Here is an 18,563-nt window from a genome sequence, read left to right as displayed (position 1 = left end):
TGGACAGTACAGGTAGATACTGGATTGGGAACAGATTTGAGGGGGAGGGGCTGGGGTAGCTGGAGGACACTGGGGACTGGGGCTTGGGACTATTCATCTGACTGTTCAAAAGTATTTTACTGTTTTGACAGTCAATAATAACTGGTGCTGAAAATCAGCCCTGCAGTGTACTGTGTAACAGCTCCATGTGCAAATGTGTTAGGAAAATCTTGGATGAACTTACGTGAAGCAGACGTCCTTATTGCACATCTTTTCAGGGTTCTGCCTAGGCTAACACACACAGAATCTCTGGGTGAAAAATCAGGACAGTGTTTCTGAAAACTGCAGGTTGGGAATTACTGATACAAGGCAATGAAGGACCGATTCAGGGATCTGGAAATGGGCTTTTCTCATTTCTCTCTGCAGGCTGGCTCTAGGGCTAAACAGCACCCAGCCATAGGCAGGCCAGCCGAGGAAAGCCAGCAGGCATCACTAGTATCCTCCAGGGAATGAAGCCATGGCGGTGAAGGGGTTGCTCAGGAAAATCAAGACCATATTCTTGGTCCGAGAAACCCCTTGTTGGGCCGAGCTGTCTGGAAAGAGTGTGAGAGGGGGAAGGCTGAGTGGGAAAATAAAGAAAAAACTGGAAAATGGGTAAAAGTTCAGTCAGCCATTCTCTGCAAAGCTTATGAAGTATTGTTCCTTGAATGGCAGGTGGCCTCCTGCTGAGTAGGCATTCTACTTGTGGAGGTCTAGACAGACTCGTTTCAAGCCCTGCCCATCAGAAGATCCACCTGGATCTTCCAAGAGTAACATCACCTGGCGACAGGAGAGGAATAAGGCCTTTCCCAGCTCTTCCAGGGCCCAGCCCTTACTGTGAAAAATAGTATTGGGGGAGGCCAGCCTTCTATGGCTTCTAACTGGGGGCTTGGCAAGGTCTAGTGGGTGGCTTTTCCAACTAATGATGGCTGGAAATAGTGTGAAGCCAGGTAGATCAGACCTAGGAGGGATGTCGGGGGAGGCATGCAACCCAGAGCAAACAGCAGGGACCTCAGACTTAATCCCTGATAGTAAGTAGGCAGTGGATATGCCCAGATAGGTATATGTCCCAGATAGGTATGGATATGTCCCAGATAGGTATGGATATCTCTCACGTTTTAGTACACAAAGTTCATCACTTATAAGTTTCCAAAATGGGAAAGGAATTCCATCAATGAGCTCCCAATCTCTAGAGCCAAGACGGAGTTTCTAGAGTCCTGGTCTCCAACTCTTCATACCCTAGGCATCTGAGACAACTGGAACCAACTCCTTGGAATCTCCAGAAGGGACCCCAAAAATATCCCCCTCCCCTTCCCAAGGGAGCTGGGTCCCAGTGGCCAGACCTGGAGGGGTAGTGTGAGATGGAGCCAGATTTTCCAGGATGGCGAGCTATCTTACCACACCCCACCACGCCTGAGGAGAAAAAGGAAAGTCCAATGCTCACTTAAGGATGATGGCAGCTGACACTAACTCATTAGCCAAATAGTGCCTGAAATGGAGCAACATCAGTATAATCTGTGTCAGATTTGAGAATAATAATTTAAATTCATTTGAAGAACCTGCCAATGCTTTTATGGCTTACTCGCAAGAACTTCAGTTGAAGCACTAATGGTAGAAGCTCTTGGCTGAGGGACTAGGAGTTCATAGAAAGATCTGCTTTGCGGGGGTTGTGAGAACCTCACTGACATGAGGGACCACCTTCCAACGGGATAAACCAACAAAGTAGGATTCAGGCACACCGGGCAGAACTGCCAAGTCTACAGATGTTCCAGGGCGTTTCTGGTTAGTGAAAGGAATTTCCTCGCCTTACTCTGAAGGTGTCCCTTTAATTGGGCTGTTATATTCATTCAGCTCACTTGGCAACAGAAAGAAAGCTAGAGGCTAGTATGCTAGCTTCCTAGAAGACCTTTAGGGAAGACATGCCAATCATCCCTTCTTGACATATCAGTGTGCAGTATCTCTCAGTGTACTGTGTGCAAGATAAGCACTTTCTCAGATCTTTCTGGAAGTCTTGGGTGGGGACTGCCAAAGACAGAACTGAAGTCTTGGAAAAAGTCCTGCGCCTGGCTGGAGGTGGGGTCCTTTCCCCTGGAAGTGATGCCCCCAGGCTGGTGGGGCTGGGTCACACCCAGGCTGTCTGTCATTCCCTGGGAACATTTGGTCTTTTACACAGTCTGCACACATCCAAAAATCCTTGTGTGAGCAAGGTACAGGATTCCCCAGCAGCCGTGCTGGAGCACCCAGGAAGCTTTTGTCTGTCAGACGTAGTGCCCTTTCTCAATTTGGGCACAGCTAAGCCTCCCATCACAACGACATTTGAAATTCATCAGAACTCTGCACTCACCTTTCCTACTCGTGCCAGTCAAAGGGGCAGAGGCTTGCAGGGAGAATGAGGAGCTCATGTACTTCTTTTTCCAGGAGTCAAAGTACTGGGCAGAGTGAGGCAAGCCTGGGAGGCCTTTGTCAGCCAGGGCTCGCCTGGGAGGCCAAGTCTAAGGCAGCACAAGGGTACACACGGCCACATGGTTTTCCCAGCTCTAGGCAGCTCCCAAGAGACCCATTTCTGCCCATTTCCTAGGGGTGGGGAGTTGTAGAAGAACCCCCTACTTCTGTAAGGTCAGCGGTGAGGCAGGCTGAGGGAGTCTATGCTGAGTTTAATTTAAACTGGGAAGATATTGGAGGCAATGAGGCCAGGACGTGGGGACTGAGTATAAGGGGACAGACAGACGTCTGCCCACCGCAACATCCCCCATCCAGCTCCACAAGCTCAGGGAGGAGCAGAACTGACCAAGGACCTCAGAGTCCGGCTAGGTAATGACAACATGCCCTGAGGGCTCACTTTGCACCCGGGGCTTGCCAAGCTCCCTGTCTGCACCACGGCTCTGGCACCCCACTGCAGCCCCTGGTCACGGACACGGAAACCAAAGCTCAGCTGGCACAAGGCGCTTGTCCGGGATGATTCAGCTAATCAGCATGGGGCCTGGATTCCAACCTACATCTGTCTGCCCAGAGCCCAGACTGGTTCCACAGTGTCAGGCTGCCCAGAGAGGAGGAAACTGAGACCTCGGGAAGACGTCTGGGATAGCTTGCCTGGGGCAGCTAGTATCTCATGCACAAAAATCATTTGTAGACATGGAAGGCAGCAGAAGCTGCAGCTGCCCCGACACTGTGTGGGACCCCGTTCTTCAGCTCCCTGCCCCCACCCCAGGCAACTAGGCTGTGGGCCACCGGGGCCCCAGTGAGGTGAGGCTTGACTTGGTCCTAAAGGGAAGTGATGCAAATGCCCTGGAGGCCACCTGCAGTTCAGTGGGTGGGGCCCCCGAGGGTGGAACACTGGCCTGTAACTTGGCCTCAGCGCAGGGCTTAGTCCTGCAAGTCTCTGTGAACCAGCTCCCAGCTCCAGGGGACTCCAGCCTGCTAGGCCTTAGCTCAGCCCTAGGGATCCAAGAGGACTTTTTCAGCTGCGTTTCTGTCTGAGCAAGGCAACCGGGTCTCTCTTGTTCTGCTGTAAATCAGGCTGTTTGCTAAGTCCTTGGGGCCCTCAGAGATCTGGACTCTGGCTCTGGGTAGGAGCCAAGCCTGTCAGTGGTGCATCTTAACTCTCAGACACAAGGCTGGGGCCACCCTCTGGCTGTTTTGAGTCGACTCCTGGCTTTGTGACCCCTGAGAAAACCCAGCACCTCTGGCAGCCCTACATCAGGTGGGCTCTCAGATTCACTGGCAAGCTTCTTTCAGGAAAGGCCTCCCCCACCCTTCGGACCCTGCTGAGAGACAGCCAGGGTGCCGCTTAGCTCCATTTCTGGCCGTCTGCCTTTGACTGGTCTGGGTCCTTCTCTGTCTTTGTTCTCCCCTTTCCCTTGCCAGCCAGGTGGGTGTGTCTTCTCCCTCACACTGTCAATCCCAAATCGGCCGAGAACTATAGGGCAGGTGCACAACAGTTAGAAATATCCAGCCACACCTTTGCTCAGACAGGTGAAGGGGTACGCTTGGGATCATAGTTCAGGAGCAAAGTAAGTGGCCCAGGCCATCTGAGTCCTCAGGTCGGGGTTGAGGGGAGGAAATTGTGTGTCAGGCTTCTCTGAGAAAGCTGACTTCATGGAACGAGGAAGTTTTGTGGTTGTGTGGAGCTGGTCTTTAGGGATCTGGTAGGTGAATAGGGAGGGAGGGAGTCATTATGCCAGAAGAGCAGTTGCATTCTTTAAAACTGAGAGAAGTCAAGAAGTCCTTTCATGTTGCCCATACAACAGCGATGGTAAACTGGGGTGGAGCTGCTGCCCTTGCCTGTGGGAGGTGGAACGTGGTTGCCTCTGATGGGGACTCAGAGCTCCCCTTCCAGTGCTCCTTCTGAGCTTGCCAGGCGGAGGGGTGTGGCAGAGGAGGGCCTGAAAGATGTTCAAACTTCTAAGACTCAGAACAGCATCTGAAAACAGTTCATTGCCGCACTTCTGTCATGAACTGACAAGCCACTTGAGTTCTCCTCCTAGGAGACCATCTGCCACCCACTTGACAGGCCTTCCTCAGGATCCTCAGGAGGACCCTAGTTTTGGTCTCTGGCCAGACTGAGACACATGCAATGCAGTCTTGGGGCCCTCACAGATCTGACTGCTCACACAGGCAAAACCTCACCAGCCAGTGCCTCTTCCCTTCCTGTCTGCTACTCCCCACGTGCCCAACCACTCTGACCAGACTGGAAGCTCCACCAAGGCAAGCAGTTCATCTCCATATTCTCACAGGAGGAGATCCTGTTCAGGCAGGATCTTGAGGCGCTTGAGGACATTTCCAAAATGCTGGGCCGGCAAAGCCCTGCAGTTAGCATCTGCTCACCTTCTCTACTCACAGTCCACCTGGCTTGTCTGAGTCCTTCCTTGGGGGATAATCAAGGCTGGACTCTGGGGTGCAGGGAGCAGGAAGAGAGACAGGGAGGGCGCAGAGTGGTAACTAGCTCTGACCCTGCAGGGCAGCCTTGGGCAGAATGGGCCATGACCAGCCAGAGGCCAAAGGCCCCAGAACAAGGGCCACTGTGTCCCACGACAAGCAGCACAACCCATCTGTGTCCCTCCGTGGGACTGCTGGAGATGGAAGGCTGAGTCATTAATTACTTTCTTTTATTAAAAATGTACACAAGTAAAAAAGAACATGGTTTAATTGTACAGAGTTAAGAAATACAGATGAGTAAACAGAAACATTAATTAAAGCCACCTGCAATCCACCACCCCAAAGTAATCGGGCTGTTAAATGTTTAGGGTCCGGGTGCAAGCACAGTTTTTCACTCCCCCGTCCACATATTTAGGAGCTCTGCCCCATGTAGATACGTGGCATGGGTCCAGGAGTGCTGCCTCTGCTGGGAACACTGCAAGCTGGGATCTGTGCTTCCCCAGCACTCGACTGGAGCCTTTCATCAGCCCCCAGATCTCTGCTCCCAGACACCAGGCAGAGGGTGGCATCAAAGAGTCCAAAGGGCCATCCATCCAGGCTGCTGAGGTAATCTAGAGTAGATTAGTAGGGGCAAAGGGCCTTGGAGGTAGAATGACTAAGTGTTCTAGTGTGCTCAGGACAGATGAGTTTCATGGGATGTGGGAATTTTCAGTGCTAAAACTGAGAAAGTCCTGGGTCAAATGGGGTAAGCTGGTCACCTTACTTGGAGGGTAGCCCTCCTCCTGGGTCTTAGATCGCTGGGGACCTCAGCAGGCAGCCCAGGGACAGAGGCTCCACAGGGTCCATGGCTCCCTCAGGTCCCCACAAAGTTCCAGCCTGAGGCCCAGAGAAGGAGTGGTAAAAGGGAATGAGTAAAGGCAGACAAGCAGTCACACTGAGGAAAGGGGCCAGGTAAGCTCTGGCTGTCAAGGGCAGTCAGAGATGCTGAGGTAGAGGGGCTTCAATACTTGGCTGCCTGCTCCAGGCCTGGACCTACCCTTAGACCTCAGCACCTGAGTGCTCTGAGACAAGGCTCAGGCCCCAGTCCTTAGAAGCCCAAGGGTCTTTGCGTGGGAGGTGCGCAGCTCCCAGGGCTTCTTACAGCCCTGCTGCATCCAGCCTGCATCCCCTCTCCCCCATGTCCACACTCCCTGGCGCTTCCTACCTAACTCCTCTCTACCTAAGACTGGGAGCAGAGGATGGGAAAAGAGGAATCAAGAACAGGTTGAGCTGAAGGAGAGGACCTAAGCATAAAGGACCTCTCCTAATAAGGGTGGGCACATCCTGACTGTGGTCTGGTCTGGCCTGCTTTCTGTGCCTCAGAACAGGGCCTCTGGAGAACCCAGAGGAGGTAGGCAGAATAATGGTCCATGGTGGAATCAAGACGTCCACATCTTAACGTATGGAATCTGTGCGTTACATGGCAATGGGGAATTATGGTTGCCAATTAGCTCACTTTGAAATAAAGAGATTATTCTGGATTATTTGGATGGGTCTAATGTAATTGGGAGTGTCCTTAAATGAAGGAGGCAGAAGAATCAGAATCAGGCGGACAGCATTATGTGAAAGACTTGACCAACCATTGCTGGCTTTGAAGATGGAAGAAGGGGCTACAAGGCAAGGAATGCAAGTGGTCTCTAAGAGCCAGAATGGGCAAGGAAGCCAACTGTCTACTAGAGCTCCCCAGAAAGGAACGCAGCCCTGCTGACACCTCGAGTTTAGTTCAGTGAGACCCGTTTTGGACTTCTGACCTACAGAAATAAAATAAATTTGTGTTGTTTTAAGCCACTTAGTTTATGGTGATTTGTTAGAGAAGTAGTTCTGGAACACCACCTGAGGGACGTAGCTGCTCAGAATCCCTCGGTTAGAGTTAGCCTCACAGAGTTCCACAGCCCCTCTGGGAAGAAGCTGCCTCTGTCCTGGGAGACACTGTGATTCTGGAGTCCAGGGCAGGGCATGCGCCCCATGACTGGGTGGGTCAAGAAGGATGTCTGAAGAGTAGTGCCTCTGTGGGGCTAGCCCACAGGAAGCAGCTGCCTCCCTAAACCCACTCCCCAAACCTCCGATGGTGCCGGCTCTGAGTTGTCCTGAAGAGCTGCCCTGAGGTCAGGCCACTCAGCGGATCCAGCCAGAGCCGACAGCACTTGGCTTAACACTCCCAGGGCGGTATTCTGTGTCCTTTCCACACACCCATAGTGCGCACAGCTCTGTCAGTCTCTGGCCTCACTAAAAGGATTTTCTTCCAGTTTAGCTTAGGACAAGCTAGGACTAGAGAGAAAGAAAGTTGAGAGGGAAAAAAAAATCACCAAAGTGATTTAAAGTCAGCTAGATCTTCATAAAATCCCTGCTTTGCTACTTTGTGGCTGTGTGGCCTCAAAGAAGGCACTAAACCTCTTAGGAGACTGCCTCTTCATCTGTACAATGGGTGAGACAGCCTTTGTCTCACCTGCCTGACTGTGTGTGTGTGTGTCTCGGGAAAGACAATGCGTGAGGAAACGCTGTACCGCGCAGACTGAGATGCTGTGGTCGTTCACGAGCAGTAACTATCCGTAATAACGATCGCAGCCCCACAGGCTTCTGTATGGAGTGGGTGACACATCCTGTGTCAGGGAAGGAAGGCTGAGTGCAAACTCATCAACTCTGCCTGCCCGCAGACAGGAGGCTGCAGCCTGGGCAGGAGAGGAGAGAAGGACTCGCCTTTCTTGGTGCCGCTGCCTCAGAGCTCAGACCGGACGTGAGACAGAGCCACCCTGCAGCCCGCCGGATGTCCTCCCAACCACTGCAGACTGGGGCTTTGCACATTTTTTTTTTTTCTCCTAAGCAAAGTAGTTTTCTAGAATTTCTTTTGCATAAAAAATGGTCCTTCTTTCTCATGAAACACAATTTTACAGGGGAAAAGATGGAACATGAAACTCTACACAATACAGTTCCAATCTAATGAATATATAATGTATAATTTTATACATGGGATGCCTACTAGAAGAAATGCATCAGAATACTAATGGTGATATCTTTGGTTGGTAGGACTGTAGGCGGTTGTATTTTCTTCTTTATATTGCTGTAACTTAAAAATGCTTAACAATGACCTATAAGTACTTTTACAGTTAGAAAAAAATTATATATATATGTACGTATGAAAAATGCCAGGTACTTCCTTTTGTGTAACCACATGCTGGACTGGAAGTCATCTGAGCTGGGTGCTGCAAAGGCAGGAGTCCTGACTCTGGTCCTCGCTGCAGAACCTCAGAGATTCAACGGCTTTTCTTCCCTGGTCTCTGCTGGCCCAGTGAGACTGGACGCTGGACAAGATGCTCTCTAGGATTCTCTGCAGTTCAATAATTAGAGCATTCATCTTAGTCACATCCATCTCTGCTCCATGCTCAGCTTCCAGTGGGCTTCTTCTAGAGAATTCCTTACCACCTCCCTCACCAGCTTCCTTTCCACCAGACCTGCCCTGGGAATCGCTGCCTCCTGACAATTGCCTGCATCACAGGCTGTGCTTCTCAGAGCCCTGCCCTTCCTTGAAGAACAAAGCCTGGTCTAATCCTAAACAGCCTGCCAGCCTGCAATGAACCCTGCTCCCCTCTTAACTTGTACATAACAATAGCTACCATTTATTGACTGTTAACTTCAGGTCACACAGCCAAAGTGGTCTCGTTTAATCCTAGGCCACCAGCAGCTGTAGAGACTAAACTGTGAATGGCACCCCCTGGAGTTGTGGAGTGCAGGGACCCTATTTGATCATCTTTGCCTCTGAGGGATGGATTGTTATTTCCATTTCACTGAGGAGATAACCAACACTCAGAGAGGTCAAGTCAACTCATCCATGGTCCCACAGTGGGTCTGTGGCAGAGCTAGGACTTGATCTCTAGACAGTTCAGCTTCAGAGTTTTTTCACTCCCACAGTGGTGTCTTCCTCAATAACTCTCACATTCCAGCACTGGAGGGCAGGGAGGATGCATTCTGAACTGAACCCGCAGAGAGCACCCAAGGAACGTCTGAATGTCACTGGTGGTGGTGTGGATCACAGTGCATTCAACCATTCAATCAACAAGTCTTCCCAGAGTGTCTGCGAGCTCTCAGGGGGCCATGGACAGGCCTATTCTGTTCACTGTCATATTCCAGCACCTAGCAGTGCCTGATGAATACTGCATGCTCAGTAAATGACACTGAAGTTATGTCTGTCCATTCAAATAAAGAAAATAGTAAAGTAAATAATAGGAGCTGATATCTGTGGACTTTTATTGACTATCTATTTATTGACTATGCCAAAGCCTTTGACTGTGTGGATCACAACAAACTGTGGAAAATTCTGAAAGAGATGGGAATACCAGACCATCTGACCTGCCTCTTGAGAAACCTATATGCAGATCAGGAAGCAACAGTTAGAACTGGACATGGAACAACAGACTGGTTCCAAATAGGAAAGAGAGTACGTCAAGGCTGTACATTGTCACCCTGCTTATTTAACTTATATGCAGAGTACATCATGAGAAACACTGGGCTGGAAGAAGCACAAGCTGGAATCAAGATTGCTGGGAGAAATATCAATAACCTCAGATATGCAGATGACACCACTCTTATGGCAGAAAGTGAAGAGGTACTAAGGAGCCTCTTGATGAAAGTGAAAGAGGACAGTGAAAAAGTTGGCTTAGAGCTCAATATTCAGAAAACTAAAATCATGGCAGCCGGTCCCATCACTTCATGGGAAATAGATGGGGAGACAGTGGAAACAGTGTCAGACTTTATTTGTTGGGTTCCAAAATCACTGCAGATGGTGACTGCAGCCATGAAATTAAAAGACACTTACTCCTTGGAAGGAAAGTTATGACCAACCTAGACAGCATATTAAAAAGCAGAGACAAGGACTTCCCTGGTGGTCCAGTGGCCGAGACTGTGCTCCCAATGCGGGGGGCCTGGGTTCGATCCCTGGTCGGGGAACTAGATTCCACATGCTGCAACTGAGTTCACATGCCACAACCAAGACTTGGCACAGCCAAATAAATAAATAAAAATAAATTAAAAAAAAAAAAAAAAGCAGAGACATCACTTTGCCAACAAAGGCCCATCTGGTCAAGGCTATGGTTTTTCCAGTGGTCATGTATGAATGTGAGAGTTGGACTGTGAAGAAAGCTGAGCACCGAAAAATTGATGCTTTTGAACTGTGGTGTTGGCGAAGACTCTTGAGAGTCCCTTGGACTGCAATGAGATCCAACCAGTCCATCCTAAAGGAGATCAGTCCTGGGTGTTCATTGGAAGGACTGATGCTGAAGCTGAAACTCCAATACTTTGGCCACCTCATGCGAAGAGTTGACTCATTGGAAAAGACCCTGATGCTGGGAGAGATTGGGGGCAGGAGGAGAAGGGGACGACAGAGGATGAGAAGGCTGGATGGCATCACCGGCTCGATGGACAAGAGCTTGAGTAAACTCCAGGAGTTGGTGATGGACAGGGAGGCCTGGCGTGCTGCGATTCATGGGGTTGCAAACAGTCGGACACGACTGAGCGACTGAACTGAACTGAGTATCTATGGAGTGCCTACATTTAGCCAACAATCAGGGAGTCTCCAGGAGAGTTGAGGAGAAATATGACACTGTGACAACGGTTACAGCTTGGGGCTGTAACCCCATCCAAAAGTTGTCATGCAAAGGCTATGAGAATACCAAAGAAAGAAAGACACTCAGCAGTAACCATGAACCTTCCGACCATGTCCAAGGCCACGCCAGCTGCTGTCACCATCACAGCTTCAATACACTGACTGGCAAAGCACACAAACCTAAATCTGCCATCTGCAGGCATGTTTCTGCCTGTTCAGACCATGTCTGGATATTTTTATTACCTCTCAAGACTGGATAACCAGAATACTGAGGGCTATAAGACAAATGATTGTGGAAACTGGTGATATTTAGGTTGGAAAGAAACAAAATAAAACGGAGGGTGATCTTTGATACTTGATGGGCTACTGCTGGGCCAGAGCCCTGGGGGCTCCTGAGGAAGTCTGTTGTAACCGGCTGAGATGGCTGGAGATGGGCCAGAGAAGCAGGGTGCCTGGCAGGCTGCGCCTCTGGAGCCTGATGAGACCTTACTCTCTACAGCATATATTCTATAAAAAGGTTTATTAGCAGTCATTCATTGCCTACTCCATGGTAGGGAAATGAGGATAAATAAAACAAGCTTGCCACCTTGGAAATGCCAGCACCCCCAGAGGTCGAGTCGGGAAAGCCGCATCCGGTAGCCTTCGACTCTTTGTTGCGCATCCTATAAGGCCCTGTCTCAGCCACTGAGGAGGGCTGTTTTCTTCCTGGATCCTGAAGGGGTTAGGCATACAGCAGATAATCAACAAATATACACATCCCTAAAGAGGGGATCCTGGGATGGGAGTTCCAGCTGAATCAACCCTCTATGGGGGCCAAGCAGGCTGGGTCCTGGCTGTGGTCTTTGCGTGTGTCCTTCTGCCCTTTCAGATCCCCTCAAGTTCAGCCAGGTCTTGACCATGGTGTGATCCAGCCCTTGTTTCCACAACCACTGGCTGCAATGATATGTCAATATCATTGTCCAATCCATTGAACATATCATTGTCAATCCTAAACTCCACAATGGCCTTTATCTTCCATTCCTGCCAAGGCTCCTCATCTGCAGTTAACACCTGTGCTTCAGCAAACAGTGTGGGACTCCTGCATGCTGTTTCAAAAAAAAAAAAGGCTCACGTCAGGCAGAGCTCATCCTGCTGTCCTGTCCATTCACTGAACAGTTCAGTGCTAGAACTGACATACACACACTTGTTTTTTATTGCAAAACAATAATTATGCAGAAAAAATGCACAAAGCACAGGTTCAGTTTAATAAGTACAAAATATAAAGCAAATATCTGTATAACCACCACCAGGTCGAGAAATAAAACAATGCCAGCACCCTCAAAGACCCCTCTGCCCCTCCTAATCACAACCTCAACCCTCCCCTGTGGTCATGACTACATTGACTTTTGTGGTAATTTCTGTGCTTTTTATAGTTTTACCTTCCCTGCACATATCCTTAAACAAACAATACAATTCAGTTTTGCCAGCTGTTAAACTTTCCATGAAAGGAATTACACTGTGTGTATTCTTTTGCGGTTTCACGTAAACATTATGTTGATGAGGGCCACAGCATTATTGTGGTATTATTATCCAATATGACAGTATCACGGGTCACTGTGGTTCATTCATTTTCACTGCAGGAATGTTGCACAGTTTATTCGCATTCTCTAGTGCTGATGGGCATTTGGACTCTTGCTGGTGCTGTGTGAATATTGTGCTGCACATGAGTGAGACTCTGGTTAGAGCAGATTCTGAGAAGTGGGGTTGCTGGGTTATAGGGTACATGTATTTTCAGTGTTACCAGATCGTTTATGTATTTTTCAATTCTGAACATGTTTCTGTCTGGCATAGAGGAAATGAAGGATGCCTGCCCTTGCATCTGACTGGCCCACCTCCTGTCCTCCAAACTTGTCTTGTTCAGCCCAGCCATTCTATCCCCTCTGGCTCCCATAGGTCAGGGCCTCTCGCAGCAGACTCCTCTCCAGCCTCCCTACTTCAGTGACACAGTTGGGTGAGGGTGGGAGGAGGCTGAGAATGAGGAAGTGGAAACCAAATATGAGGGCCGCAGAGAAGTCCAGCCCACAAACCTCAGTGTTTCAGCAGCATGCTCCGTGGGAGAGGAACGTGCAGGCTGCACACCTCTCAGGCTCCTAGCTTACAGGTGCCAAGGCGCGCCACTGGACAAGCCACCACTTGGTACTAGCTTCCTGCACGTGGCGTAAGTTATGCCACGTAATCCTCACCCCAAACCTGTGAGGGAGGTGTTAGCATCCCATGCCACAGCAGGAGAGACTGAGTCAGAGACATTGAGCAACTGGCAATACAGTATGACAGTTAAGAGCGTAGGATCTGGATTTGTTTAAACTGGGTTTAGATTGTGGCTTTCCTACTTATTGGTGCAACACCAGGCCAGTTACCTCTATTAGCCTCAGTTTCCTCATCTGTAAAATGGGGCTAATTCACTCACAGGGTTATTGAGAGAGCTGAAAGAGATAATGAGTAGAAAGAGCTTAGCAGAGTGCCTGGTACAAATGAGGAATGGACAGAGCTATGAAATAGGAACTATGGAGTTCCAAGCTAGGAGATGGTGGGAGTGGGAGGGAACAAGTTATTCTGGCAAGCTGGGAGCAGGCCATTAAGCTGAGGATGCAGACCAATGCTGTGCGGAGACTCAGTGGCACACTGGCCCAGTGGACTCTGAAATGTGGGCACCCAGGCAAGTCCTACTGTCCTGGCACCTTTGCCCTGAGCTCTCTACCTATCTGTGCTGCTTCAAAGGGCAGTGATTTGACAGGTAGCAGCTGGATCCCTGCTCAAGAGGAAGCGTCAGCGCTGGCCTGCAGAAGTCTCATTGGCTAGCAGCAGCAGTGGCAGCCAATGGGCAGCGAAGCCTGTTGCTAGGGTCACTGGTGAACCTTATTTGACAACATCAGGCTGACCCTGCATTCACCTCTGAGAACCCTGGGAAACGCCAACCACAGATGTGAAGTGAACATCTTAAAACCACAACTGCATTTCCTTTGAGAAAAGATTCAGCTCTCTTCTCTGGCCTGCCTCTCGGGCTGGACGTCTTGTGTACAGTGGCTTGCAACCTCAAGAAAGGAGCCTGGGTGGAGAGTCTGCTACAAACCCGTCCTGGGTTTCCCGGGTAGGAAAAGGGTAGGGTCTACCGCACAGGTGGCCCTGGGACCCACCAAGGACCTGGAAGGGTTCTGTTCTCACCCTGGCAGCTGCCGACCTCCAGCCCAAGCCTCCCCGCACACACCCTGAAGTGTTCCTGGCCCCACTTCCTGTAGCCTTGGGAAGCGGCTGGTATGAGGAAGACCCGTGGCACGCAGGGAGGAAGTGGGCCTGCCCAGGCCCTCACCATCTGCACCGGCCACACGTTTCAGTGCAGCCTACAGCTCAAACGGTTGGTGGTTTCAGTTCGTCACCTTCCTTTGGTGCATCTTCTAGCTTAACATTTAATAAGCTGTTGCCCCACCCCAAACAAATGTGGGAGGGAAGCTGTGCCTTCAGTATTTCCAACATATTCCCCTCTTTCCTCTTATTTGCCCAGCACCTTTGGGTCTGGGAACTATGCTCACATTTGTCATCTTGTTGGCGCCTCACAAACCTTGGTAAGGTAATAATAGCTAACAATGACTAAGCCCTCAACCAGTGTCAGGAACGTGAATTAGTACACAGAATTCACTATGATTGTTCCCATTTGACAGAAAAACGAGGCAAAGATAGATTCAGTGACTGGCTCAAGGTCCCGTAGTCCGTAAATGCACGGCTGACATTTTATCCCAGATAGCCCAATTCCAAAGTAAGCCTTATTATCTTCTGTTATATTGGCTTCGAGGCACATTCAAAAGAACAAATCCTATTTCTGGATGAGAAAGTGAGGCTGAGAAGAATAAAAGACAAGGGGCCTGAAATCAGAGCTGCTTTCATGTCCACGTCTCCTCCCGGAGGACCATTCACTGGCATCTTCTTCTTTTTTTTTTTTAAATCACTGTCACACTTCCCCCTCTCCCCACACTCAATGCCAGTTTGTCTCCTCCTGACCTATTTGCTAACATGGCCTTTCTTGGGACTTCCCTGGAGGTAGAGTGGTTAAGAGTCCACTCTTACACTGCTGGGACTGTGGGTTCAATTCCTGGTTGAGGAAAGAAGATCTCACATGCCTCACAGCCCAAAATAAAAATAATCATAAAGTGGCCTTTGTTTTTTGGGGTAGCTCAGAGAGCCAAAGTCCTGGCTTGCTGGGAAGAGGGTATATGAGCCCATCTGACAGGAGAAGGAGGCAAAGCCAGGACTATGGAGGGTGAGCCACAGAAGAACCCCACACTAAGCCCTCGCCTGTACACACCGGGACGGGAAAAGCAGTCCATGGGCCTGGACACTGCGGACAGCAGAGCTGGGGCATCTATCTGTCCACTGCCTCCTCAGCTGAAGGTGCTATGAGGGGCCAGGGTGGGTGTGGACACTGAGATACGCCAGTGCGCTAGAGTACTGTCCTTCTGCTGGGCATTTCAGGCTGCCCTCACTCATGGAACATATATTTTTGTGTGTCCCTACCAAGTGTCAAATACTATGCAAAAGATCAAGGATTCAGCAGTAAATAACACAGATCATGTTCCAGGCCTTGAGGAGTCTTTAGTTCCAATGAGGGACACAGACGTGAGGCAAATAATTACACAAATATCTGGAAAACACAGTGTCCTGTGAGAGGATTCACTCTCAAGGTCCTAATCAAAGAAGGAGTGCGTGGGATGGGGGGCTGGGCAGCCAGGATGGTGTGGAGTTAGTGGGTAGGGACAGTTCTTGGCCCCTATCCCACTGGCCTCCTCTCCCCCGCATTCCAGTCCCTTCAGGAAATCTGTTTCCAGGAAGGCTGCTCTGCTAAGCATCTTCAAGGCTGCCTCAAGCGGCGTCTTTGTGAAAGCTCTTTTAGCGTTTGTGCCTGGGTGAGCACAAACTCAGGTGTGTGTGGTGTGGGAGACCAGAGGGGCGGGCAGATGAGGGTGTTTGATCTTTGATCCTCAGCTAAACTCAAGCCTCTCCAGTCCTCATCAAAGGCCTGTGTGTGCGTGTGGGAGAGCCCGGTGGGGCAAGAAGTTGCTGGGATGAAATGCTGGTATGAAACTTTCAATTCTGAGAAACAATTTTCAGATTAACTGAGAGCCAGGACTCTTCCTAAAGTACCTCTGAAAATAGCCGTTCAACATAAAGCCTGAAATTAGCTTCTGCAGGAGAGGAAGCCCTCTAGGGCTGACAGTGGCCAGCCAGCCAGCCCCCGGAGCCATCCTTGCCGGCACCGCCCGGCCTGCAGGCCACCACTGCAACCCTGCCTCAGTGTGCCCACCGGCAGGCTCCTTAAGAAACACCTTGGGGCCTTCACTAAACATGCTTCTCCCTGCTCCTCTGCTTCTTTTACCCTCAGGGACTCTCCCTGTGGAAAAGAAACCCCACTTCCTTGGGCTGTGAGGCTGTGATTTCCGGTTTCATTTTTCAGTTTCCATATAGAAGCGGTTCTGCCAGCTCTCCACTCCTCATGCCCCAGGGCACCAGAGGGGCTGAGAGGCAGAAGAAAAATGTGTTCCTGTCAGTACCCTGCTCCATGGAGCTCATGGAGGTGGGGACTGGGCGAACCCTGGGGTAGGGGAGATTGTTAAAATGCAGATCCCCGGCTCCCCTGTCTCTGAGGTGGTAGGTTTGGGTCCTTCTGATTCTGACGCGGCCTTTGGACCCTACAAGGACTCATAGCCTCAGAGACCATCAAAACAGCCAGACCTCAGCTGAGCAGAGCCCAATCACTCCCCAAGGCTCTTCCCACAACTGCCTGTGAAGCTTTGTTCCACATGCCCTGCCTCTTCCCTGCCTGGAATTGGACATGTTTCAGATGTCAGTTCTTTGGGGGTGGAGATCTGAGGAAGTCCAGGTTGTGGTCCTCACACAATCTCCTTTCTTCCTCACACTCCAGATCTCCCTTTAAGATGCTAATTTGTAATAGACATTAAAATAGGCATTAATAGAAACAAAAGAAAGAAAAATTCTATTAAGAGCCCTTAAGTCCTTTTGTTCTGTCCCTGCTAATTCCAAAAAGGATTTAAGAACATTTACACATCTGTATTTTTCCCTATGTGTGTGAGAGAGACAGACAGAGACAGAAACAGAGAGAGAGAGAAAACCTGTGTGTGGGGTGGGTCTTCCAAAGTACCCTTGCCCTGGTTTGACCTTGGAGGAAGCAGGTGGTTAGGTCCCCAAGCCTGGCAGATGTAGACCTTTGCTAATCTCTAGGGCAAATTTGTTCTTCAGTGTTTCTAGTATCACTTTTTGATCAATCATTAATCAAAGTTGCAATAAAAAGATAATCTTCTCACGACTGGGCTATAAAGGTTTTGGTTGAAGCCTTAAATAAACCCTTTTGTGGAGGCCTCAAAGCTGAGAGAGAAGGGTCTTACGTCTGTGGCTGGATTTAGAAACAAATGAAGGCTGGGCACAGACATGAACTTTAGCCACCTGAGTGACGGTGGCCTCCTGATTCACCTCTCACTGCCAGTGAAGCTGGCTATGTCCTGGCTCCTGGACCAGGTGGCGAAGCTGGGGAGGGAGGCAGCAGCTGGGCCCAGATGTGAGGGTCTGGGAGCACTTCCACAAGGCGTGACAGTGGCACAGCTCTGGAGGCCAGGCCTGTGGCAGCCCCCAAAGCCCACAGGGCCCACGCGGTGGAAGGCACCCTTATCTCTCATAGCTGGGCTCATTCCTGCCGACTCAAGGCTGTGCAGGGCAGGGTAGTGCCTGGTGTGAAGAAGAAGGCCCACTTCTCAAGGGAGGAAGAGAGGAAGTGGCTGCTTCTCCCAGGACCCAGCAGGCGTAGAGTCTATGGGACCCTACTCCTCTCTGTGCTCCCTCACGGTGGAGAGGGTGGATCTGCTCCTGGGGACTGGGGCTACAGGCTCTTGGCTGCAGAACCTGGATCTAGGAGCTAGAATCAACAGCGATAATGTGAGGCCCAGCACCAGGTCCAAGAAGCAAGGACCCCTAAGGCAGTGCATGTGGACCTGGGCTAAGTGCAGCCTGGACCAACAGGCTTGGCGTTTAAGTTGTCAGCGACCTTTGCAGGAGCCACAGCAACTGCATCATCCAAGAAAGCTGACGTGCTCAGAAGCACGTATCTAAGACCTGCAGTATCTGAGAAAGTGGGAGAGGCACTCGCTGTTCTCTCCAACCCCTCCAGACATATTACCAGGCCCGCTTTGTACCATATTTCAGACCCACGGAAGAAATGGGCATTTTCAGTGAAGAGTAACCCTAGAAGCAGTGAAATTATAACAGGTGTGAGAAATTGCTCAAAGGATTGTTGTACAAAACAGGGATAGCCTCGTTTTGAATGTCTGGAAAGGAGGAAGCAGCACCAACAGGAACAATTAAGACAATTGAGGGACACGTGGTGAGGCTTTCTATAGGTCCAGTGTGGTCTCCAAAGATACACACACACACACACACTCACTCACTTTTTTTTTTAAAGAGAGAGAATGAGAAAGGAATGGGAAGATACACACAGAAATTTTAACAGCAAGCTTTCTCTAGCTGGTAAGATTATGAATGATTTGAACTTTTCCCGTTTGAGCTTATCAATAGTTTCTAAAATGCCTACATTGTACCCAAATTACTTTATAATGGCAAATATATATATAACATAACATTTACCATTTTAACCATTTTTCAGTGTGCAATTCAATAACATTAAGTACATTTACATTGTGATGCAGCCATCACTACCATCCAACTCCAGATTTTTTTCATCATCCTCAACATAGACTCCAAACCCAGCAAACTAATTCCTCATTCTCTCCTACTGCCGGTGGTTGGCAACCCCCATTCTCCTTTCTATCTCTATGAATTTGACTATTTTAGGTACCTCATATAAGTTGAATCATACAATATTTGCCCTTTTGTGTCTGGCTTATTTCACTTCCTACTTTAGAAAGTGAAATAGCTTTTGTTTTCAAGGTTTATCCATGCAGCATGAATTTCAGGAATTTCACTCATGCATATGACAGAA

The 18,563-nt window shown here is 49.6% G+C and overlaps 1 protein-coding gene across 1 annotated transcript in view; it reads right to left on the bottom strand.

The window, feature by feature from the left end:
* RAD50 (RAD50 double strand break repair protein) overlaps positions 1–18,563 on the bottom strand; it is a 247,961-nt gene that overhangs the window by 177,134 nt on the left and 52,264 nt on the right. The gene's annotated exons all lie outside the window — the stretch shown is intronic.

This window comes from Cervus canadensis, chromosome 4 (genome assembly GCF_019320065.1).
Source record: "Cervus canadensis isolate Bull #8, Minnesota chromosome 4, ASM1932006v1, whole genome shotgun sequence".
In the NCBI taxonomy this organism is placed as follows: domain Eukaryota; kingdom Metazoa; phylum Chordata; class Mammalia; order Artiodactyla; family Cervidae; genus Cervus; species Cervus canadensis.
This window is presented reverse-complemented; position numbering and strand designations above follow the sequence as displayed.